We start from the raw sequence: 19407 nt of genomic DNA, 5'->3' as shown, positions 1-19407 counted from the left end.
CATGCTCCTCTGACTCCGGGACTCCTCCCTCCCTCCCTCCCTCCCTCTTGGCAATGGCGGCCTCTACCTCCCCAAAGCGGTGGGCACATTTCATGTTCTACCAGAAAGCTCAGCCCTTCCTCACCACAGCCTGCCTTTCCTCCTTTCCCCCGTACCTCAGAGCACTCATCTCTCCAGGGTACAGTGGATCTCCTTTTTTTTCCAGGAAACATCCACTGTCATTGGACATGTTTCTCTTTTACACGTTGAATAGCCGTCTTGGGCCGAATTCCCCCAGGAAACGGAAACAAGAAGGAGGCAGACTGGATGCACTCAGGGCCAGCACCTGTGCAGATGAAGACAGGTCCACTGGGCCTCAGGCCCATCACAGACCTCAAGCAAAGGGTCAGGCTTTCAAACCACCGTATTGGATGCCAGTCGTCTCACTGAGTGGTGTGGATTTGGGCAAAGCAGTTCTCTTTTCAGCCCAGGGGTCATCCTGGAGAGAGGCTCAGATGGGAACTGTCAGCAGCCAATCTTCCCAGCAACTGGAGAAATTCATGCTTCAGTCCGGGAGAAGGGGGACTCACTGTGGGCCCACAGCATCCTCCATGACCCCCAAATGACTCTTCCTGCACCGTGGCCCTCCTTCCCTCCCTCCCTCACCCCACATCTCTCTGCATCTTGCGCCATTCTTCCACTCTTCACAGCCAAACTTCTCAAAAGATGTCCACGTTCATTGTCCTCGTCCACTGCCCTTGCTTACTCCTCAACCCCCACACACTTCAGACCACAGAAGTCCCCCAGTCTCAACAATGATTCCACATTGAAAGCGGCTGGACATTTTGGGGTCTCCAAACTCACTGTCCTCCTGGGGTACACCAGCCTCTGTGGGCCACTCCCTCCTAGAAATAGCCTCTTCCTCTTGGCCCGATCCCCTGCCTCCTCATTTTCCTCCCACCTCTAGCCAAGCATCTCTCTGCTGCTCGGCCATGAAAGGTGGAATTCTCCAGGCCAGCCCTCCTCTGCCATCCTCCTTTCCCGAGTGACACTGCTAACAGCCATGGTATCATCAGTGACTACTCCCCTGCACCAGGCCTGCCTGCTCCTTGAAGCTCTCAACCCCTAAGTCCCTCTGACATCTGCTCTGGGACACTTCTCAGTCCAAGACTGGATTCATGATTTTTCCCAAACTGGGGACTTCCTTACACTTTCACCTGTCCCAGGAAGTACCTCTGTTAACCCCCGGCTGGGCCAGCTGACACCTGGGAACGAGACCTCCACCCTCCCCAGCTGTGAATCCTGGTCAGTTCCTCCCCTCTGATCCACTCCTCTTCATCACAGGGCCCCACCCTGGTCTAAGGGGCTGACATCTCCTGCCTGGATCAAGCTCTCTCTCCATCCCCAACCTCAGCGTCCCCACTAATGCAGCCTTGTTTAAACACACCTGATTTCCGCTTCGCTTAAAACCCTTTCCCCTCATCTTGGGATACCACCACAAACTTTCGCATGGGCTCCACATGCACCTGCTCAAGGATTGGGGGCAACTGATTCACTCCTCTGCACCCCAGTTCCTCCATCCAGGTGATGGGAACGCAGTAGCAGTACCACTCTCCAGGGCAGTCACGGAGATGGCATGAGGTGATATTTGCACGGTGCCGAGAGCGACACACAGTAAATACTTGCTGGACCTCATGTCTTACTTGTTCTCTTGGTTTCTGCACTGCAGCTGCGATGGCTAGCCCTAACCCTAACCCCAACCCTAACCCTAACCCTAGCCCTAACCCATCAGTTTCCTAAATATTTTATGCTCCCTCCTGCTCCTGTTGCATGTGCTGTACTTTCTTTGCAGTTCACTGTTCTCTTGGCTTAGTCACCCTTTGGCATTGTGCCAGGTGACCAGTCCCCAGGGTCACCTGAGTGCCCAGTGAGGTCAATTCCTCAGTTATACACCTTCAGAGACCCAACCACCTCTTATCTCTCTCTCTCTCTCTCTCTCTCTCTCTCTCTCTCTCTCTCTCTCCTTTCTGTGGGGAGGGAAGGTACCAGGGATTGAACTCAGGGATATTTGACCACTGAGCCACATCCCCAGCCCTATTTTGTATTTTATTGAGATTTTATTTGTATTTTATTTAGCCCTATTTATTTTATTTTACTTAGGGTCTCACAGAGTTCCTTAGTGCCTTGCTTTTGCTAAGCTTGGCCTTGAACCCACGATCCTCCTGCCTCAGCTTCCCAAGCCAATAGGATCACAGGTGTGCACCACCACACCTGGCTCCTTTCTTCTCTTGATTTGTCATTTTACATTCATATGTCGTGATTATTCATTGCTGTCTCCACGATACCAGGAGCCCATGACACCAAGCCCCAGGGGAGGGGATTCTGTTGTTGTTCACCATCTTATGCCCAGCACCAAGCACTCTGCCTGGCACACAACAGATATTCGGTAAATACCTGTTGGGCTGGGGTTATAGCTCAGCAACAGAGCACTTGCCTTGCATGTGTAAAGCACTGGGTTTAATCCTCAGCATCACATAAAAATAAATAAAATAAAGGTATTATGTCCATCTACAACTATAAATAAATAAATATTTGTTGAATAATTAATACAAGAAAGGCAGACAGACAGAGTTCAAATCCCTGTCCTGCCATTTCCTATTGAGAAATCTGGGGTGAATGGTTCACTTCATGCTCATCTGTAAAATTAGGACATTCACACCTACCTCAGAAACTTCCTATGATTAGAAAATGAGACTTGTGTAGCTTGCATGGCCGGACCTGATGCAGGAACATTGCAAAGCCCCGATAGGGGCCAGACACAGGAGTGTGATGGACGAGACCCCAGAGGTAGCTGCATGGCCTGGTGGGCAGGACTGTGCATTAGACTGGCGGACCCTTTGTTCAGGGAGCTCTGGAACAGCTTCTTCCCAAAATTCCAGCACTGACAGGGAAGGGAACTTTGTCACTCTTGGGGCTAGAACACCAAGAGTGGCCCTGTTTCCCCATCAGGCTAGAACAGGAGGGATCCCACTGGATTAACAATGGGAGCCCTGCTGGGGCTGGGACCTCCAAGACTGAATACTCTTCTTTTGCTGCCAGCCTCAGAGGAGGGCTTGGTGCGCTAAAGTAGTTGGCAAATTCCCTCTCAAGAAGAGGCCGGGCCCTGACTGTCTTGGTGGTCTTCTGGGAGAATGGACTTCATCTTGTTCTGGCCACGGAGCACCACTAGGTGGAGATGGCAGGTGGACAATATGGCCAGATCTGCTTTTTTTCTTTTTATAAAATTTTAAATTTGAAAGCTTACCAACTGTGGCTGGGATTGTGGCTCAGCGGTAGAGCACTCACCTAGCATGTGCTGGAGGAACTGGGTTCAATCCTTAGCACCTCATAAAAATAAATAAATAAATAAAGATATTGTGTCCAACTACAACTAAAAAAATTAACAAAAAATAAATAAATAAAGCTTACTAACTCATAAGAAGTTGCATATATAGTAGAGAGTTCCCAAGTTGGTACCCATCTCCCAGCTTCCTCCCATGGTGACTTTTTTTTTTTTTTGTATTGAGGAGTTAACCCAGGGGTGCTTAACTGCTGAGCTGCATTTCCAGCCCTTAATTTTATTTATTTCATCTTTCTTTATTTTTTGAGACAGGGTCTCACTAAGTTACTTAAGTCCTCACTAAATTGCTAAGGCTGGCCTTGAACTTTTGATCCTCCTACCTCAGTCTCCAAAAGCTCTGGGATTATAGGCATGGCCACCACACCGGTCCCTCCGAGGTGACATCTTAAATAGCTGTAGGGCACTATCAAAAACCAACTGGACTCTAAAGCTTATCTCAGCTCACCATTTTTTGATATGTACTCTTATTTGTTTGCCATTTTATCACAGATACAGATTTACATAACCACCAGCACAATCAATATAGAGAACAGAGCCAGGTGCGGTGGCACACACCTGCAATCCCAGCTACTCAGGAGGCTGAGGCAGAAGGATGATAAGTTCAAGGTCAGCCTGGGCAACTTAGCAAAATAAAAATTAAAAAGGACTGGGAATGTATCTCAGTGGTAAAGTGTCCCTGAATTCAATCCCCAGTAGGAGGAGGAGGAGGAGGAGGAGGAGGAGGAGGAGGAGGGGGAAGAGGAGAGGAAGAAATTCCCTCTGCTGTTCATATGCATTCACATCCCCCATTCTCTTCCCAAACCCCTGCTGACTTAAGTCTTTCTCCATCTCTATATTTTTCATTTTGAGAGTATTGCGTAGAAGGAATTATACAGTGTGTGACCTTTCTAGATGGGTTTTCCGCACCCAGCATATTGCCCTTAAGAGCCATTCAAGTCACGTGGGTATCAGTAGTTCATATTGGTGATGCCAAGGAGTATTCTACTGATAGGCTTTTAAAGAGTCACTCCCAGCTGTGGGTGAAGGATGGAGGGAAGTAGATCAATTAGGAAGCCTCTGGTGTCCAGGTAAATATCCGAAGCCAGACTTCTGCCCTAGCAGGACTCCATACCACCTCTGCAGCCTGGTTCTGGTCCTAGATGTTTTCAGGACATGCAGATGGGTGTCTGCCTCAGGAGGGACTGCGACGCTTGGCGCCGAGATGCCAGCAGGGGGCGCCCGATGACTTTTGCCCAAAGGGTTATTGGACCGGCAAACCAGGAGGTGCCCGAGGTTTGGGCCAAGATATTCATGAAGTTTTGCACAGACGAGGCCCTCAGTCAGCCTGGGGCTCTCTGCTCAGAGGGTGACTCTGAGCTCATGCTGCAGGGCTGGGCCTTGGCGCCCCTGCCTACTCACCCTTCCCTGCCCCTAGCCACTGTCCCCAACTCCCTGCCTGCTTCTCCCAAGATCCCAGAGTTGGTGTTCATTGCCGGGTCCTTCCTCTGTCCTACCTGTAGGACACCTTCCTCTGATTAACTCCCTTTGCTCAAGGCCCCATCCAGCATGCTTTTAGTGGTGTGGACCCCACAGTTGTGAAGGGCGCCCTGTGGAGTTGGGAGGGGAAACCTTGCCCATAGCAATCCCAGTGATCAGCACCTCATATCCCCTTGGTGGCATGTTGCTGATTAACAAGCATTGTCCTCAAAACCTGCACTGACCCCATTGCCTGCAGAATCCACCTGCCCTCTGCAGGACCTTCACCCCAAGCCCAGCTCCGGGGCCTCTGGCTTGCGGTACCTGCACGTGGGTGCCGGTGCCCCGCCTCACCGCACGCTCTACGTCCAGCACGCGCCAAGCACCACGCAGGCTTCCAGCTCACACCGTCCATTCTCCGCCTCCGTGCCCCTGCTCCACGAAGCCTTCCCCTGTGCCCGGCACAGCGCAGCTTCAGGGAATGGGAGCCATTGTCCTCATTGTATGCTGCCTGGGCTTCATTGTGGAATCTTGCTCAGGCAGCTTTGCTTAACGATTTGCGACTCCCACACCTATCTCCCCCAGAGACTTCTTGTTCATCTCCGATTGCCCAGAACCCGGCACAAAAGGAGCTAAAGGAAAGGAGCTAAAGTTTGATTGAATACATGGGTGAAGGTGTCAGCTGTCATACATATCTCTGAACCCTTTTTCCTGTGACCTGCTTCCTCCCTTCTCTGCCCTGATTGATTATTCTTGGTGGCTTTCTTGGCACACCCTCCTCCCCTGCTGTCCCTAGACGCTGGTGTACTGCCGCCCTCTGCTCACTCTGCCCTCTCCCTGGCGGCTCACCCATCCACACAAATTCAACGGCTGCTCTTATGCCATCAGTCTCCAAAGCCATCCTCAGCCCAGAGCCCTGAGCATGAGAACAGCCCCCACTTCCTCCGTGCTTGTCTTTGCTCGTCTTTGTCCTTCCCACAAGCATTAAGCTCCATCAGGGCAGGAATCCTGCCTGCTGCACCATGGTGCCCTGCTTGGTTAATATTTGTGGAGTGAATAAATGACTCTCCCTCTGAGGTCCGTCTGAGGCCCCGTGAACACTCCAAATTCAACATTACCCAAGTTGATTTCATTGTCTTCTCCCTCGCCTTCATTTCCCTCTCCTGTCTTTGCTATCTCTCTCCACTCAATGTCCCAATATAGAAATCCCAGTCACTCCTTCCCTCCTTAGCACATCCATCCATCATCGAGTCACAAGTACCTCTTGGTTTTTCAGTCACCGCTTTGCCCCAGTCCCCAGATGCTGCCTAGTTTAAACCTTCCATCCTCACTACCTGGGCCTGCTGAGCTATGCCTAACTTGGTTTCCCCATCTCCAATTTGCTTCTGTCCTGATTGCCACTGGAACAGTGATTCTAATTGTAAATCTTATTACATCAACTGCTCCTTAAAATCCTTTTGGCATCTACGTCCCACACAGCTGTGTGTCCCAAAGACTTATGAAGTGGGAGGCTCATAACATAATTTGTGGGAGAGTCAAGGATCTCCTATATATTGTGCAAAAGGTACCAATGATATGACAATAAGCACGGAGATAAACATGACAAGATAAAGAAGTTGTTTCTTTACTAACTCTGTTCAGCCTCTGATTACGTCAAGGAGAATGTTCCCAGGTATTCCTTACCACCTCTTTTTTGCTTGCTCATCTCTGTCTTAGCTTAGATCAGGGCTCCAGCCCCAGTTGCCAGTTTAGCAAGGTAGCTGGCTAGCATGCAGACATATGATCCTAGCTGGGCTTGCTGGTACACATCTAATCCCAGTGATTCGAAGGGTTGAGGCAGGAGGATTGCAAGTTCAAGGCCAACCTTGGCAACTTAGTGAGACCCTGTCTCAAAATGAAAAATAAAAAAGGCTGAAGATATAGCTCTTTGAGAGAGTGCCCCTGGTTTTAAAGTACACACACACACACACACACACATTTTATTTTATTTTTTTTTAAAGAGAGAGTGAGAGAAGGAGAGAGAGAGAATTTTCTAATATTTTATTTTTTAGTTCTCGGTGGACACATTTGTATGTGGTGCTGAGGATCGAACCCGGGCCACACGCATGCCAGGCGAGCGCGCTACCGCTTGAGCCACATCCCCAGTCCACATTTTATTCTTATTCTGTTTATTTTACAATTACCCACTATCTGTGACATGTGCTATTGGGTTTCTAGTTACAGTAATAATGTTCCACAAAGTAAAATTTATTTGAGAGGAGATATTGTAAATCGTTTATCCATCAAAGGACTAACCTAATATCCAGAATACATAAAAGAGTCTTACTTATCAATAAGAAAAATCAATTGAAGTAAAAAAAAAAACTACAATAGAAAAATAGGCAATAGACTCAATACTTCACAACAGAGGTTCTATAAATGGCCAATAAACATAGCTGCTCAGTTTCATAAGTCATCAGATAAATGCAAATTAAAACCACAGTATGATATCACTGTACGCCCACCAGGGCTAAAGTGAAAGACTTTCAGTGTTAAATGTTGGCAAAGATACAGGGCTTCTAGAAGTCGCATTCACTGGTAGTGAGGACATACATTTTAACACTACTTTGGGAAACTGGCCCTATCTCCTGAAGCTAAGCACACCTACAACCCAGGAATTCAGCCCTTAGATGTCATTCCAGCAGTGAGTTCACCAAAAGTCATGCACAGGGAGATTCTTAGCAGGGGCTACTATAGCGCAATCAGTTAGCCAGTGGCATTTGTAAGAATGTTCATAGCTTTGTTCTTTTTAAAATATTTTTTTTTTAGTTGTTGATGGGCCTTTATTTATTTAATTATTTTATTTATATGTGGTGCTGAGAATCGAACCCAGTGCATCACACATGCTAGGCAAGCGCTCTGCCACTGAGCCACCAACCCAGCCCACAGTTTTGTTCTTAAGAGCCCCAAACTGAAAGCAATCTGTGTGTCCATCAGCAGTAGAATGGACAAATCCATTATGACATATGCACACGAGGAGAAACAGCACAAAAGTGAGAGTGAATGAATTGAAGTAGACACATGCTGAGCAAAAGAGAGGAGAGGGCTGGGGATGTGTGTAAAAAAATTACAAGCAGTAGCGCGCTCGCCTGGCATGCGTGCGGCCCGGGTTCAATCCTCAGCATCACATACAAACAAAGATGTTGTGTCCGCCAAAAACTAAAAAATAAATATTAAAATTCTCTCTCTCTCCCACTCTCTTTTTAAAGAAAATAATAAGTGTCACCACTTATTTAAAAAAAAAAAAAAAGGAGGCAGAGAAAAGGACCCAAAGGCGCCGTGCGGTGGGGCACACCTATAATCTCAGCTACTCAGGAGGCTGAGGCAGGAGGATTCCAAGTTGGAGACCAGCCTGGACAACTTATTGAGACCCTGTCTCAAAATAAAATTCCTTAAAAGGGTTGGGAATGTAGCTCAGTAGTGGAGCAATTCAATTCCCAGTACCACAACCCACACACAAAGAGAGAGGGGAAAAAAGAATGTCTTTATGGGTCCATTTATATGAAGTTCAAATGAAGTTAAGTGCTGTTAAAACGTGGAAAGAGATTACCTTATTGCCTAGAAGAGGCTGCTGAAAGGCTTATAGTATTCTGTCTTTGACCTGGGTGAAAAATTACTGTTTTTTTTAAATTACAGTTATTAACACATATAATCATACAGGGCTGGGAGCTGCACATGATGGTGCACACCCGTAATCCCAGTGACTAGGGAGGCTGAGGCAGGAGGATGGCCAATCTGAGGCCAGTCTCTTCAAATCAGTGGGACCCTGTCTCAAAATTTAAAAAAAAAAAAATCAATAAAAAGGGCTGGGGATGTAGTTCAGTGGAGAATGTTTACCTAGAATGTGTGAAACCCTGGGTCCAATCCCTAGTACTACAAAAAAAAAAAAAAGGAAAAAGGAAAAAGGAAAAATTAATGGGTTTCACTGTAAAATGTCCATACAAAATTCCTATTTTTTTACACAAATAAAAAGTCATTGATTTGTTTACTTCTGTATTAAACACCAAGAAAAATGACCTGGAACTGGGGATGTAGCCCAGCGGTAAAGCAAGTACTGAGTGTCCTCAAGGCCTGGGGGTTAAGCTCCAGCTCATCAAAAGAAAAAAAAGAACAGAAAAAGAAATTACTTCTATTTAGGTTTTTAAAATGTAAAATATGGGGGCTGGGGGTGTAGCTCGTGGTAGAGCACTTGCCTAGCACGGGTGAGGTCCTGAATTCAATCCCCACCACCATCAAAAAACGAACAAACAAACAACAGGAAAAAAGAAAAACAAAAGTAAGACTATGTGAAGACAAACACTAAGAAAGTGAAAGTTGGAAGCTCTGAGGCACCGAGCCCACAGCAGATATTTGGGGAGCCCTACTCCCCAGGATCAAGGCCAAATTGCCATGCCTTGCTCTTTAGGGCCTGCCTCGGGTTGTGGTGGAAGAACAGATTTGGGACACTGATAAACCTGAGTTTGCATGTGAGCTCTGGCTGTGGGACTTACACAGTCACCTGCCTCTCTGAGCACTAGCTGCCTCACCTGTAAATCACCTTGCAGGACGGTGGCTTGGCCAGCAGGATGGAGTGTCCAGCCCTGGTCACACTGGGTGACTAGGATAAATGAAGACACAGCCTGCCTGCTGCCCCCTGCGCGAGCCTTGCCGTTTCACACTCAGTATTGACTGATTGATTGATTGATTGATTGATTGATTGATTTAGAGACAGGTCTCACTATGTTGCCCAGGCTGGCCTCAAACTTGGCAATCCTTCTGCTGAAGCCTCCTGAGTAGTTGGGATTACAGGTGCACATCACGGCGCTGGATGGATACTCATCTTTTTGTACCTCCACATGTCTACATGCTGTCCTCTGAAATGCCCTTCCTCCTGGTGACCCCCCTGCCCAGTCTTTAGTGGCCAGCCCAGGCACCTTTTCCTGCCTGTTGCCATGACCCAGGTGAGGTCAGCTTCACCCCTGCACCATCCCAACCAAGAACACCCGGGTCCAGTGCTCATTAGATATTATTTGGGGTATTAGTTTGCTGTTCCTTTGGTGGCTGGCATGTACCTGGCTCACAGCAGCAGATCTCAATACCTACTGACTCGCTGAACAGAAGCACCCACAGCTCTAGCCTCTCTGCTGTGTCCTGGGTGGGCCTGGTCCCTTCTGCACGCTCATGAGAACCTCAGACATGGGGCCCTGTGTTAGGGACTTCGTCCATCTCTACAGAGAACTGGCACCACGAGGAGATGCATTGTGGGTGAGTGGTTATTGCCCTGACGTCAGCCTCAAAGGTTAGGGATGTCCCCAAGTCATCCCAGTTCCCTTTACCACCCTGTATGGATAGGTCACGCATAAGGGAGCCTCAGACTTCTACTTTACCCCTCAGTAGAGTAGCAGGTTCCTGAAACCAGGCATTTTCTGTGTGACATTTCACAGTGGTCAGGGGAGGGGGAGGGGGGCCACTTGTTCTGATGTGACTTCACGTGTGACTGAACCCACGGTTCTCATTGTGGTCGGGTAAATCAAGTCATCTTCCCTTAGCAAGAGAAGTGCTCCAGAAGTCCTTTCAAACCTGTGCTGCCTTCCAAGATCTGGAGCGGCAATGAGTGTGTCATTTCAAGTTTATCAGTGTCCCAAATCTGTTCTTCCTGACCACCCAAGGTGGTCCCCAAATCTGCAGGCACTTTACGTAGCACCCCGCCTTTGCTCACGTGGTCCCTCAGCCTCACCTTTTCCTTCTACGGCATTCAACCCACAGATATGGGAACCACTGGTGCTGCTTCGCTGGCCAGAGTAAGATGGAAAAGACAGGAGCCCAGTCCTGCTCTCTCCCACATGGAGACAGACATGGAAATTCAAAATACAAGGTGGTTGTGTATATTGAAGGATGGGGCCCAGGGACTTAGGAGGCCAGGGGTGGTGGGAAGGGAAGGTGTTTTGGAGGAGGTTAGTTCTGGTTGCTGACCAGTTTGTGCTGTCCCGCTAGAACATAAGCTCCCTGCAGGCAGGGGCTTTTCCTCAGCTGTTCTCCCAACACTCAGTGCCTGGGGCAGTGTCAGGCATGGGGTGGGTAACATGTTTGGAGGAACTGGGTAATGGCTGAGCTAAACTGGGAGTGCCAACTGGAAGCATTCTAGGGCATTCTAGAGGGGAGGCGCTTCCCCATCCACACTAACCCTGGCACTTTGTCTGCATTTCCTTCACACTCTGAATCCTGCCTCATGTAGCATGCATCCACTCATCAGCACTTACTGAGCACCTACTATATGCCAGAGCAAAACATCTACCATGCATAATAGCATGGACCAGTTTCCAGACAGATTTTCCAACCAGTGTCACACCTTGTCCTTACAGCAACCCAAGAAAAAGCAACGCATCCATCTGTCTGTCCATCTATTGATTCATTTGTTCATATATTTAACATGTATATATTGAGTGCCTAATATATGCCAAGTGCCAGGAAGGTAATTATGATAAGCAAGAGCCCACGCCATGGATCAGCACCTGCCTAAGTTGCAAAACTCTCGTTGCTGGAGGCTTGGTTTCTCTTCTAACCCTGTTTCTCCCCATTTTTCCAGAAAATGGCAATACCACCTACCCTACTGCTCCAGCCAGACATTTCTAAGTCCTTCCTGTGTCCTTTCATCCTTTCACTCCCTGCTTCTGATTAGCTCTTTGGGTGTCACCCCAGGAAAATGGAAGTGTCCTTCAACAGCACTGGGTGTACATTCGAGGTTGAGGTGCACAGGGCCGCCTGGCTGTCGGTGGTCTCCACACCTTCCTGCTTCCCTAGGGCAATCAGGGAGAGAGTCACCAAGAGGTTCTGTCAGGCATGGACGACAGAAGAAACAGGGAACATGGGCGGGTTGTTGCAAGAGAATAATCAAAATGGTAGACCCTGGGTTGAGAGGACTGGAAGGAGGAAGAGTCCCAATGAAGCAGGAAGGGTGAGAAGTTGACTAGCTTTTAGCCCAGGTTAGCCAGCTTTTCTAGAAGTGTCTAAACTGTCCCACCTGAGGCTGTTTGACCAACTCCTTTTGTGCGAGGTGCTGCTCTCTCCAGCCCACTCCCTCCTCCTCTTGCTCTGGGAGAGGGAAGCCCCAGGCAGGGCAGACCCAGCTGTGAATCGTTGAAGGGCTCTGGGGACAGGGCCCCTTCCCCTCACCCTGTTCCTTTGCAGATAATCTCCGTGGGTATGAGGAAGGCACCACCCAACAGCTCAGGAACTTCTGTTCAACCGTTAGGAGGGCTGGGGGGAGCCCAGGCACTGGGGCTACCAGGCCCCTCGCGGTCGCTACTGTGCCTGCTGTGGGGAAAGCAGGTGCCTCTCAGATGGCCGCCACCACCTATCCCTGTAAGCAGGCAGGGTCCATGCAGCGCTGCTATATCCTTTGTCCTGATCGGCTGTGGAGGGGACTCCTTCCCCTGGGAGGGAGGGAAGGAAAGGAAACTAGCCAGTGTGGTCCCCTTCATGGCTGCTGCAGAAGAGTAGCGCTTATCGTGTGATGGAGGGAGGCTACAGTGCTTCCAGACGAAGTCTAAGGGACTGGAGAATATCAGGTGACCTCAGGGGAAGACCTGGCCCCTCATCATCCATTCTCCAGCCCTGAGCAGCGGTGGGAATACAAAGGGGTGAAGCCCAGTCCTGAGACCCTCAGATTTCACAAAAGATCAATGAGCCAGCTCTGAGAGTGAGCACATGGTGGGAGGGTATGGGAGCCCCAGGGAAGAGCCTTATCTGCCTGGAAGGCGACAGTGCTCACAGGTTGGGAGTCTTCAGGGCCTGGGTCAAGAAGCATCAAGAAGCTTGAATTGCCAGGTGCAGTGCTGCAAGCCTGTAATCCCAGCAGCTCAGGAGGCTGAGGCGGGAAGATTGCAAATTCAAAGTCAGCCTCAGCAAAAGCGAGGCACTAAACAACTCAGTGAGACCCTATCTCTAAATAAAATATAAAAAAGGGCTGGGGATGTGGCTCAGTGGTTAAGTGTCCCGGGTGGTCCAATCCCCAGTACCAAAAAAAAAAAAAAAAAAAAAAAGCCTGAATTTATCTTTCTGGTGAGAGGATACTCTCTTGTGGTCCAATGACAATCCCCATAGAGACAATAATCCCAGCAATCCACACTTGAGCTAAAGAGGTGGAACCCATCCTCATAAGCCACCCTCAGCACACTCCTGGTGGGTAGGCAGTGTCACAGAGAAAGAAGCAGTCCCCAGTTGGAAGCTGACCCGGCATCACAGTTGTGGGCATGCAATGCACCCATTCATTCATTCATTTATTCAGTGGATGTTTACTGAGCAACTAATACGAGGAGGTGCTCTGACTGCAGCCATAAACATCCTTGCTTCACCTCAGGCTTGCACTCCCTTGGGGAATGAGCTAAATAAACAAAGGATCAAAGGAAATGTAATTGGATTACACAGCCTGCAGGGTTTAACAGCTCAGACCACTGGCCCCTTCCAACTCACTGCCTGCTAGAGTGCGCTACCTGGGCTGGGCCCCAGAGGGAGGGAAGAGGCTGGCTCAAGAGCTGGGGGCAGCTCCCAGGGCCAGGGTCTGTCATACTGTGGACCCAGGTCAGGTGGGGTGAGGGGGTCTGGCCCCTGAGCCCAGCCATCTCTGGAGGCCCTGACAACATTGAGTTTCTTGGCCTGAAAGCCAGACTGGGTCAAACTGAGGTCCCACTCCTTAGTGGGTCCTGACTGGGAAATGCCCAGCTTTGCTGGCAGGCACCCCCGGTTATTTCTCTGTAAGGGCAGCCTCCTCACAGTCTGCAGTTGAAGCTGGCCATGGCAGGGTCCCAGGCTGAGACTGTCAGCTAGTGACAGGGGCTTTCTTACAGCATGGTGGCCTTGCACTAGTTACATGGCAGCTCAGGGCTCCAATAGCAAGTGTCCCTGGACACGCTGAATTATCCATCTGAATTATCCTTAAGACTCAGCCTCAGCAGTCATATACTACTGCTGAGGCCATACCCTATTTCCACCATCAGCTTCAAGGAGAGAAGACATAGATGCTACCTCTCCATGGAAGAATTGTGGCAATGGAAGAATCTGCAGGCAGGGTTCAGAACCGCCAAACAGTGGCGGCATCCGAAGATGAACCTCAGATGTCTGACGGCAGAGTCTACACCTGTGCTCTACGACCACACAGGACACCAGGCTGCAGGAAAGAGAGGGGCGGTCTTCACTGAGACGGTAGATGTGGGCACAGAGACGAGACAGTGGGGTACGAGTCTCACTAGAGGTAAAGTGCTGTCCTTTTCACCAATGGACTCTCCAGCTAGGGCATAGAGCAGTCCGCAACCCCTGAGCAGGATGGGTGGTTCTGGAGTCTGGGGGTGCCCCTCCCCCCAGGTTGGGGCAGCAAGAAGGGAGAAAGAGGGTCCTGCACAGAGGGTTTTTTGATAGGAGCAGGTGCCGGAGCCTGAGGGACAACAGGCCCCACTGCCCAGATTAGAGCCAGCGCAGCCCTTGGGAAGTGAAACTTTTTCGGGTCCAACTTTCTCATTTGTTGTTTGAGGTTGGCTTTCAGTGAGTCCCTGCTCTGAAAAGCAGATAGAGCCTGAAACACACCGAAACTCCTCTGGGGGATGTGGGAGAGAGGGGGCGTGGCTTCCAAGGGACCCCTCTGTGGGGATTCCCACTCTGCGGGAAGGGCCATGATCTCACATGCCCTTCTCCTTTAGCAGAAGGCCCTCTCCTGCAGGAGAGGTGGGGGTGGGGCAGGACTGTGGCCAGCGAGTCAGTGCGAGCTCTGGTGGCAGCACCACCAGGAAAGATCTGCATGACCTTCAGAAGTCACTTCCCTCTCGAGTGCTCAATTTACTCATCTATGAAATGTCAGGTCAGCTGATCTTTAAGTGCCCCCCAACATGACCACAGAGACTGTTCATCCCAAGCTCCTTCTTGTAGTGTCCCCCCCCCCAATGACCGGAGAACACCCAGATGTTCTTTTCTTTTTAAATATTTTTATTAGTGTTAAAGGATTTATTTTATTTTTTGTAGTTGTGGATGGACAGAATGCCTTTGTTTTATTTATTTATTTATATGCGGTACTGAGGATCGAACCCAGGGCCTCACACATGCTATACAAGTGCTCCACCACTGAGCCACCACCCCAGACCAACACCCAGGTGTTCTTAAAGACAAGGGTGTGGATTCAGTCCAGACCCACCAGGATCTCAGGCGCATTTCTCCTCAGCTCAACCTTGGCTCTCACAACTGGCAGTGTTCCCAGAGGAGAGTGAGGATGGGCTTGGGGTGGCCCAGCACCACGGCTGAGGACACCCCTGTGCATATCAACCCTCCCCGCCACCAGGGTCAGTGCACCCTTGGCAAGCCCTTCTCTCTCAGTCCCCTGTTCAGGCACCTGCAGGGTGGAGGCCACTGAGCGTAGGAGGAAGATGAGGGAGGAGATGGAAAAGTATGAGCCTGGCACCCCCAAACTAGTTTGGACCTCATCAGAGATCATCGCAGTAGCCGAGACTTTCAGAGCTTGTCACAATGGTTAATAATCATGGTGGATATTTAATATTCATCTTACTTGCCAGGCTGGAAGCTCCATGAAGCTCCATAACCAGGACTGGTTCGGTGCTGTATCCGCAAAGCTTGGAACTGTGACTTGCATATGGGAGGTACCCAATAAATAAGTATTAAGTGAATGAATGAATGTTCTTGAAGCACTTTTAATCTAATGGGGAAGATTAGACACAGATACTATAATTAAAAGTCTTCTATGTCATTCAAAGTTTACTATTATTTTTTTATTTTATTTTTTGGTGCTATGGACTGAACCCAGGGCTTCATGCATGCTAACTAAGCACAGACTCTCCCACTGAGCCACCCGGCAGTCCATGTATACTGGGGTTTAACTCCATGCCAAGCTAAAGCTGTTGAACTTAGCAAATAAAACACAGGTTCACAGTTAAATTTAAATGTCAGATAAGCAATAACTATTTTGTAACATAAATATGTCCCATTGCAGTAGCAGTGCCCTATATTGTACCTGGCAGCCTTACTGCAGACCTGTTCTCTAGCTCACACCAACCCTGAGTCACGGGTGGTGTCATTAGGCCCCTTTACAGATGAGAGAACTGAGGCATAGAAGAGATAAACAGCCTACCTAAGGTCACACAGCTGAAAAGTCACCAAACCAAAGTTAGGTCCTGGATAGTCAGAGATCAACTTAAGTCACCAAAATCTCTAGTCCCCCAACAAGTGCCCACAGTAGGAGCATCAGGCTGGACTCTGGGACTCAAACAGGGAAATGTCATTTGCCAAGGAGGACAATAGCTTTGGCTGAGATGGACAAGAAAAGAGGAGAAAGAGAGGGTGGGTAAAGCCTTGCAGCAGGCAGCGGGGTAGGGAGAAAGAGCAGTGGCTCATTCCCTGCTGTGACTTCACCTCTCTAAGCTTCAATGCTCTGTAGAATGGGCTTGGACAGTTTTCCCATCTCTTATTTAAAATGCTGGGGACCAGATGTGTTTTGGAACTCAGAACTTCTCAGATTTTAGAAAGAAAATGTGGTGCGTGCTGTATGTTATGGCGCACCCTCTGGGACCTGGCCTTCGCCCTATAATTATATATATATATATATATATATATATATATATATATATATATATATATATATATATATAGACACACACACACACACACACACACTCTCTGCTGCAAACAGGAGCTCTAGCATCGGGTGGGGACGAATACACTTGAATTAAGTCCAATGTTAGCTCGAGTCAAGATTTGCCATACTGTAAATTCGGGGTTTGGGCCCTTGTGGATCGTGGAACTGGGGAGGAGGAAGGCTGGATACGTTCCCTTTGAAGGCCCACGGGTCCCCCCCCCCCCGCCCGCCCCGCGGGCGCTTGGTCCCCAGGTTTCTGGGCCTTCCCCGGTCTGCTGGGGGCCTGGGAGGAGACCGGCTCTGATGGAAGCGGAGGCGTCTAAAGACTTTGCAAATAGGAAAACCAGCGGCGGCGGGCCGGGACGTGGCCGGGCGAGCCGCAGCCTTATCCAGAGAGCGGGCGTCCTGAGCTGCCTGCGCCCTGAGTCACCAGCGCAGCAGCGACGCGCAGGAACGCAGCTGCCAACAGGCTGTCCGGGTGGGCGGCGGGCAGGCGAGGGCACGACCTGCGGTGACTCAGCGAGACCCCCTGCGGCCCCTGCCACTCCCGGTCTGAGGGGGCGGGGAGGGGGGAAGCACCCGCCTTGTCCCTTGTTCACCCGAAGGCCACCTTGGAAACCTAAGCGTTGCGCAGGGGCCTCCAAAGACGATGTGGGAGTAAAACGATACAATTCCGTTCCTATTTATTTGTAGTTCATTCTTGTAATTTTTCACTTATTTTTTAAAACAGTACATTCATGCTTGAAAAATACAAAGGTATCAAGGGATCTCTAAAGAGATGTTTGTACGTCCATGTTCACAGGCGGAAGCCAACCCAGGACCCAGGGAGACACGAATGGTAAACACGGTGTGGTACCTACACACCACGGAACATTATTTAGCCTCAAAAAGAAAGGCAATTTCCCAATGTTCTCTCTGACATATGGATGCTGACACCCAATAAGGGAGGGGAGGGGGAATAAAAGACCATTGGATTAGGCAAAGGGAAGGGAGGGGGAATGGAATAGGAAAGAATGATGGGACCTAACCTTCCTATGTTCACATATGAATAAAACGACCAATGTAACTCCACATCATGTCAACCACAAGAACGGGATCCTGATAAGTTATACTCCATGCATGTATAATGGGTCAAAATATACTCGAATGTCATGTATATCTATCAGAACAAATTTTTTTAAAAAGGCAATTTTGACACATGGTACTACATGAATGAACCTTGAGAACACTTCTCTAAATAAGACAGTCAGGAAAAGATAAACACTGTGTCATTCCACCTATGTGAGGTACTCAGAGTAGCCTCATTCATGGAGAAGGAAAGTTAGAATAGTGGTTGCCAAGGGCAGGGGCCGAGGGGAACAGGGAACCACTGTTTAATGGGTCTAGAGTTTCAGTTTTGCAAGATGAAAAGAGCTCTGGAGATGGAGGTGGGGGTGTGTCGGGGGGTGATGGTTGTGTGGAAATCTGAATGCACTAATTAATACCGTTGAAGTGTGGGCTAGAGATGGCTAAGGTGAGTGGGGTACTTGGAGTGCACCTGTTCTCCCAGCTACCTGGGAGGATGTGGCTGGAGTGATGCTGGAGACAGGACCTTCTGACCTGGTGACAACAGAAAAGAAGCTGAACCAAGGAGCTGAACACACAGGCAAATGGGGAGAGAAGGGGGGGGGGCGGAGACAGGGCTAATAGACCAGGCTGCTCCCGGAACAAAGAAAAGGACTGGCTTTTCTTTCTTTCTTTCTTTCTTTCTTTCTTTCTTTCTTTCTTTCTTTCTTTCTTTCTTTCTTTCTTATTTTTAGTTGTTGATGAAACTTTATTTATTTCTATGCGGTGCTGAGAATCTAACCTAGTACCTCACACAGGCTAGACAAATGCTCTACCATTGAGCCACAACCCCAGCTGGGGACCAGCTTTCTAATGGAGCTGTTGGGAGTGGGCTGGGCCTCATGGATGCAGTATTTTTCCAAGGGATTTCTTCCTTGTGAAAGATATGAATCAGTAGTTATTAGTTTATTCTTGGAGATATATGGCACCAGTATTTTAGCTGTTGTGGTGACCTGGCTCTTGTGGTAAGATTGATGGAAAACATGAGAGAGCAGGAGGAAAGAAAAAGAAGAAAATGATGCATGCCAATTTTAAGAAATGACCCCTAAGGGGCTTAAGGGCTCCTGTAGTGTTTTTCTGCATTCCATTCTTTTAATGGATAACAGGTCAGGGCTGAGACCTTGGTTTTTTTTTTTTTTTTTTTTTTTTAAATCATCTGGCCCTGTGGAGTCCCCAACTGTAGGAAGAGGATCTCTTGAGTCTAGGAGTTCTAGGACCAGCCTGGGAAATGTAGTGAGACACTCTCTCAACAATAATAACAATAAAATATATATAAAATTGGTAAATTTTTAATGTTATGTGCATTTTATCACAATTAAAAAGAAAAAAATGTAAAGATACAAAAACTCCTGTCCCACTCCTGTCCTCCAAGCCATCTAATTCCTTCACCCAACACAATTAGTGTCAGTTTTATGTATCCTTCCAGAGAGATCTATGCACAACAAGCAACCATACATAAGTGTAAACCATATGAATGTGTATAAAGGAAATGTGTGCACACTTGTCCTTTTTAAAAGAGCAAAGGGTAACATACTTTGCATCTTGCTGTTTCCGTTTAACAATTCATCTTGGAGACCTTTCTAAACTGGTGGCTTTACAAACTGCTTCATTGTGTGTTTTCAAAAGCAGTTTTATCAAACTCTAATCCATCCTCTCTAAATGTACTGTTCGACAATTTTTAGCACATTTATAGAGTTGGGCAACTGTCACCATAATATAATTTATTTGTGTTTTCAGTACTGGGGATGAACTTAGAGGCACTCTATCACTGAGCTACGTTCCCAGCCACCACCACCCCCCTTTTTTTGAGTTTCTCTAA

The sequence above is a fragment of the Urocitellus parryii genome, chromosome 7 (genome assembly GCF_045843805.1).
Source record: "Urocitellus parryii isolate mUroPar1 chromosome 7, mUroPar1.hap1, whole genome shotgun sequence".
NCBI lineage: Eukaryota > Metazoa > Chordata > Mammalia > Rodentia > Sciuridae > Urocitellus > Urocitellus parryii.
Note: the sequence above shows the minus strand (reverse complement) of the source record.